Genomic DNA, 7,387 nt, shown 5'->3' with positions numbered 1-7,387 from the left:
GTTGCACTACTACACAGTGCCAGGACTTGCTTTCGATGCTATGCTCAAATACACGGGAATAAATTTACAATATTCTGATCGACACGCTCGGGCCAATAACAGGTTTATGGGGAAAGATTTTGATCCTAGTAACGTGGAATCGCATCTCATGTATTTTGACGTAAACAATCTATTCGGTTCGTTCGAGTAGTGGCATAATCTTATCGATATATCAACTCACTCGGACGATCCACTGATCGGTTACATCCTGAACCGATGGATATCCGGATATCCTATAGAGCTTCACAAGAATCATAAAGATTTTAATTCTTCTGTCTCGAGCATTTCACACCTCGGGTTCTGATGAAGCATGGGAACAATGGAAAAATCATGACCGAATTCATCGGGGATGCACGTAAAACTGAGCACATTTACCATCAAAGTGAGCAAACGTGTCAAGGATGCCGAAAGTGCAACGTTGAAAACCGTCACGTTTAACGATTATAAGCATCGCATGGGGAGGCTTACAAAGAGTTTGTCCATACCACAATGCCTAATACGTAGTAAAAAACATGAAGTTAGTCCCATTGTACTGAAAAATTGACGTTGAGTTGGCAGGACTGTAATATGCAACTGGTACCTGGACAAACAGACACAATACCTTGAGGGGTTTACCACCACCCCCACAATAAACTGACCATAGGACAGAACTGAGGGCATAGAACTGCTGTAAGGACAATCCCATCATCAAACAGAGATAGTTCTTCAACAATACGATAGATCCGTGCGAAACTGTACACATTTACCACCACGGTTGAAGACGAAACGATACATATCAACATTATCAAAGCGAGCAAACGTGTCAAGGGATGCGAAAACTGCAACGATAAATAACATCACGTTTAATGATTATGAGAACCGTCTGAGGGGCTTACGAAGAGTTTATCAACCCCACAGTGTTTAATACGTAGTAAAGATGTACGTCAGTACATCGCCTTCGAAGTGCAGGAGAGACAAGGACGACACGGACGAGGACCTGGCATCCCCCGCGGTGAAACGTAGACAAACTCAACGTACTGAAGTTCTCGACGGAGCTGGCGGTAGCGCCGGCCCCAATTACCGACGTCCCACTAGAGCTAACTGGCCGGCAAAGGGCGGAAAGACTAGCGGACGAGACGGCCAAACTGAGGACGCGGCTGTGCGACAACACAATGCCAAAACGACAGTACGGACGTAACAGACCACCACAATACTGGTGGACGGACGAGATGGCCGAGCTGCGGAAGAGATGCCTGGCAAAACGACGACGGGTTACGAGGGCTGGAGGGAGACCCGAGAGGAAAAGTCTTCAGGCCGAGTACAAAACTAAACGGAAACGACTGACGTACGCCATCAGAGACAGCAAGACGCGATGCTGGAAGAAGCTCTGCGAGGAGGTGGATCGCGACCCCTGGGGTGCCGGTTACAACATGGTTACCGGTATGCTGGGGGCCCAGATCCCGCCAGAACTCAAGGATGCTGAAACCGCACGACGGATCGTCGACGGACTGTTCCCGACCCACCCGACTTGTACGAACGCGACAGACGACGACGAGACGGCGGCGCCCCCCATCTTTACCGCCGAGGAGTTCGTCGAAGCGACCAAAGCAATGAAGAGGGGTAAGGCGTCAGGACCGGACGGGGTACCGACGGAGGTCCTTCGGCTGATGGCGAGCCTGAGGCCGAAGATACTTCTCGACCTCTACGACACGTGCCTCACGACAGGGACATTCAGCGACCGGTGGAAGGTGGCGAGGTTGGTCCTTATCCCATAGGGTAAGGGTGACCCCAGCACGCCGTCGGCCTGCCGGCCGCTGAGCTTACTGGACACGACAGGGAAACTGTACAAACAGCTTCTGCGACCACGACTTACGGATGCGATACAGGACGGCGGAGGCCTTTCTGACCAGCAGTTCGGCTTTCGGAGGGGTCGATCAACGATTGGAGCGATCCAAGAGGTGGTTGACTCGTTCCGGTCGACAGACAGACATTGCCACGCTGTGTGACCCGTCGCGCTGCTGGTGACACTTGACGTTAAGAACGCCTTCAACTCGGCCAGGTGAGTGGATATCCTAGGGTCGCTGAGAAGCGACTTCGGGGTCCCGTCTTACCTGCTCCGAGTTGTTGAAGACTACCTTCGGAACAGACGACTGACGTACGAAACGACCGAAAGCCAAGTGACGCGACAGATTACGGCGGGGGTCGCTCAAGGTTCCATACTAGGACCTGACTTTTGGAACAGGATGTACGACAGCCTGCTTAGACTGGAGCTCCCACTCGGTGTTCGCCTGGTCGCTCACGCTGACGACGTGGCGGCAGTGATATTCGAGCGAACTCCAGATCTGGCACAATACGCACTGAACCAGACAATGAGACGAGTAAGACGGTGGATGACTGACCACGGACTGCAACTCGCGACGGAAAAGACGGAACTGGTGCTTCTCATCAGGAGACGAATACCGACCACGTTACGCATGACGGTCGGGACGGATGAGATCGAGACCAGAGGGGAAGTCAAGTACCTGGGAGTGACCCTGGATACGAAGATGACCTTCTTGCCTCACATACGACGAACAGCTCAGAAGGCGGCTGAAAGGATAGCATCCCTAAGCCGCCTGATGGCAAACACGAACGGACCGAGACCAGGAAAACGGAGACTTCTGATGTCGACGGTGAACTCGATCCTCCTCTACGGTGCGGGGATCTGGGCAGACTCCCTGAAGACTGAAAAGTACTGTCACGCAATGACGACGGTACAGAAACGAAGCGCGTTGAGGATCGCTTGTTCCTATCGGACGGTCTCAGCACAGGCCGTTCTGGTGGTGGCAGGCGTGATTCCCGTAGACTTTCTCGCGTTCAAGCGCAAGAGGGTACACGGAAGAGACGCGGACGTGACTCGACGGGACGCGGCAACGACAGAAAGAGACGCGACGATACAGACGTGGCAGGAACGCTGGACGGAAGAAACAACGGGAAACTGGACGAGACGACTCATTAGGGACCTTAGACCGTGGATCCAGAGGGGGTTTGGGGATGTGAATTTTTACGTCACCCAGCTTCTGACGGACCACGGTTATTTTAGACGGTACTTACACAATCTGAACCGAGTACGGACGCCTAACTGTACGTACTGCGGACACGAACGAGACGACGCGGAACACACGTTCTTCGAATCTGACCGCTGGACAGAACTAAGACATAGACTGGAGACGGTCGTGGGAGGCATCACTCCCGACAACGTTGTCGGGGAGATGCTCCATAGTACAGAAAGGTGGCAACTTGCCACCTACACAGAGACAATCCTACGACGTAAGAACGCGGACGGCTGCCTGACGTAACGCAACTGACGGACTTCCGGCACGGGACGGACGGACGGACAGACTGACGAGACACACACCGACAGAGCTTCCAGCTAGAAGTAACATCACCATAGTTCCTGGCTGGGAGCGTTGCACAGGAGGTGGCGGTTTAGTGGGTAGGCCATCCTGGAGTCCCACATCCACGCTAGCCCGTATGACTGGTGCAAATCCGTAACTTGGATTCCGCAACTCCTCGGAGAAAAAATAATAATAATAATAATATCAATAATAATAATGATAATAATAATGATGATGATAATAATAATGATAATGATAATAATTACCGCAGGTGGCGGGGGGGGTTACATCCCTCGTTCGGGACGTGACGACCCCGCGTACATTGAGTAAGTCAAGGGGGACTGAAGTTGGCACAGGCCTAATGGATGGCCCCCGAGGCGGCCTCAGGAGGCGGATTGGGCGCAAAAACCCGGTCTGCTCGGGAAGTGACGACCCCGGGGTTTTTCTAGTAAGTCGAAGCGGACGGAATTCGGCACGAGTCCGACGGAAGGCCCCCGAGGCGACCTCAGGGGCCGTGCTATGTTCCGGCGCGGTACGGGGAGTCGCGCCCCCGAGAGACCCGTAGCACGTAGGAACTTTATGGAGATGCACAAGAATAACAACGATATACCTCAGGTGGTAGCCCCAGCACAGGGGAAATCCACCCTTAGTTCCAATCGGGTGGAAGGCCCGGTGGCTCATGGCAGCGGCATTGATTCTGAGGGCCGCAAATTGTGCAAAGACCAGGTGACAAAGACGGCAACAAAGACAGCGGACACGAAAACTGGAACAGCGGACAGAACGACACTGGGACTCCAACGACGAGACAGGACGGACAGCGTGTCGAGCACGGGCAGCGGAGCGAGTTGCGCTTTCGCTGTATCCACGATCGACACAAAGACACGAATCACGGACGATATGGACCTGACGGACATATTGTCACTGATTCACAGTACGGCGACAAGGATGGCCGAGGCAGCGGCCATCCAAAAAAACATGAGTATGTCCGTTAAACTGGGCATCAAGACTATTCTCGAGGCTGCCGACGTTGCGCTTAACAGGCGCGCTAAAGCAGCCCCGGAGGACCACAAGACGGACAACGGGACGACGAAAACGGACGTTGAGACTGAACAACGGACACAAAACACTCCGCGGACGGAACGGAAACGGGAGGCGACTGGAACCACTCCGGAATCCTCTCAGAAGAGAACAACTGTTGCGGAACCGGTCGCTGACTGGCAGACAGTGACAAGGACAAGAAAGGAAAAGAAGAAACGAAAGACGCGGACGGACGGGATGAACGCGACGACGGACACGACAGCCGGGGCTGAGGAGCGCAGAGCGGCTCCCAAACATTGGGGGACGGCGGTGCTTGTCAAACCCGGGAACGACACGACGTACTCCGACATCGTAAGGAAGAAACGGACCACGGTCGACCCTGCGAAGAGTCATGTTAAAGTGACGACTCTCAGGCAGACTAAGAATGGTCTGTGTCTTCTGAAGATAAAGACAGACGCCAACGGACGAGACGACTTCCGACGCGTCCTGCAGGACGCGGTCGGCGACGCAGGCAACGTCAGGACCGGGACCTCCAGGGTTCAACTGGAGATCGTGGATATTGACTGTGTCACGACCAGACACGACGTGATACAGGCACTGCGACGAGAGACGGGACGAGACGCGGACTTTGGGGTCCACATCTTCGGCCCGAACCGGGCGGAGCAGTTTTTGGCCGTATGCGACCTGGAGTCGCAGGAAGCCAGAGCGCTGCTCGGCCGGGGACGGATCGGGATTGGATGGGTAGCTTGCCGCGTCCGACCACGACTGACGGTGACGAAATGCCACAAGTGCCTGGGATACGGGCACACTAAGGCGAAATGTAAAAATACAGACCGGACGAAGTGCTGCAGGAAATGTGGCGAGACAGGACATTACGCCACGGACTGTAAGAACAGACAGGCCTGCCCACTGTGCGCCGAGGCGGGACACGGCGATGCGGCGCATCTCGCGGGCTCCGGGAGGTGCGCGGTGTACCGGGTTGCACTGGAGGAGTGCAAGAAGCAGGCCGGAAGACGGACAGGATAGTTCAGGGCAACCTGAACCGCAGTAGGACAGCAGACATGCTACTACCACAGATAGCAGACGAACAAGACGCCGACATTCTGATCCTGTGCGAGCCGTACAGGGTGCGACAAACGCAGGACCTCGTGGTCGCGGGGGACCTCAACGCGAGGGCGGTCGAGTGGGGCATGACGACAACGAACAGACGCGGACGGCTGCCGCTGGAGATGGCCGCAAGGCTGGACCTAGTGGTGGCAAATACAGGAGACGTACCAACGTACAGACGGCCGGGATTATGAGACTCCATCCCGGACGTAACGATGACGACGGACAGAACTCTGCCACCGATAGGGCGATGGCGGATGATCGAGGGCTACACGGCCAGCGATCATCAGTACATCGCCGTCGAAGTGGCAGCAGGGACAAGGACGACACGGACGAGGACCCGGCGCCCCCCGCGGTGGAACGTAGACAAACTCGACGTCCGGAAGTTCTCGGCGGAGCTGGCGGCAGCGCCGGTTCCAACTACCGACGTCCCACCAGAGCTGACTGGCCGGCAATGGGCGGAAAGACTAGCGGACGAGACGGCCAAACTGACGACGCGGCTGTGCGACAGCACAATGCCAAAACGACGGTACGGACGTAACAGACCACCACAATACTGGTGGACGGACGAGATAGCCGAGCTGCGGAAGAGTTGCCTGTCAAAACGACGACGGGTTACCAAGGCTGGAGGGCGACCCGAAAGGGAAACCCTTCAGGCCGAGTACAAGACTGTAAGGAAACGACTGACGTACGCTATCAGAGACAGCAAGACGCGATGCTGGAAGAAGCTCTGCGAGGAGGTGGACCGCGACCCCTGGGGTGCCGGTTACAAGATCGTGACCGGTAGGCTGGGGGCCCGGATCCTGCCAGAACTCAAGGATGCTGGAACCGCATGACGGATCGTCGACGAACTGTTCCCGACGCACCCGACGCGTACGAACGCGACGAACGACGACGAGACGGCGGCGCCCCCCGTCTTCACCGCCGAGGAGCTCGTCGGAGCGACCAAAGCAATGAAGAGGGATAAGGCGCTAGGACCGGACGGGGTACCGGCGGAGGTTCTTCGGCTGATGGCGAGCCTGAGGCCGGAGATACTTCTCGACCTTTACAACACGTGCCTTACGACAGGGATATTCAGCGACCGGTGGAAGGTGGCGAGGTTGGTCCTGATCCCAAAGAGTAAGGGTGACCCCAGCACGCCGTCGGCCTACCGGCTGCTGAGCTTACTGGACACGACAGGGAAACTGTACGAACAGCTTCTGCGACCACGACTTACGGACGCGATACAGGACGGCGGAGGCCTCTCTGACCAGCAGTTCGGCTTCCGGACGGGTCGATCAACGATTGGAGCGATCCAAGAGGTGGTTGACTCCTTCCGGTCGACAGACAGACATTGCCACGCTGTGCGACCCGTCGCGCTGCTGGTGACACTTGACGTTAAGAACGCCTTCAATTCGGCCAGGTGGGTGGATATCCTATGGTCGCTGAGAGTCGACTTCGGGGTCCCGCCTTACCTGCTCCGAGTTGTTGAAGACTACCTTCGGAACAGACGACTGACGTACGAAACGACCGAAGGCCAAGTGACGCGACAGATTACCGCGGGGGTCGCTCAAGGTTCCATACTAGGACCCGACTTTTGGAACGGGATATACGACAGCCTGCTCAGACTGAAGCTCCCACTCGGCGTTCGCCTGGTCGCTTACGCTGACGACGTGGCGGCAGTGATAGTCGAACGAACTCCAAATCTGGCACAATACGCACTGAACCAGACAATGAGACGAGTCGGACGGTGGATGACTGACCACGGACTGCAACTCGCGACGGAAAAGACAGAACTGGTGCTTCTCACGAGGAGACGGATACCGACAACATTACGCATGACGGTCGGGACGGACGAGATCCAGACC

The sequence above is a fragment of the Neodiprion virginianus genome, unplaced genomic scaffold (assembly GCF_021901495.1).
Source record: "Neodiprion virginianus isolate iyNeoVirg1 unplaced genomic scaffold, iyNeoVirg1.1 ptg000010l___fragment_2___debris, whole genome shotgun sequence".
Taxonomy (NCBI): Eukaryota; Metazoa; Arthropoda; class Insecta; order Hymenoptera; family Diprionidae; genus Neodiprion; species Neodiprion virginianus.
Note: the sequence above shows the minus strand (reverse complement) of the source record.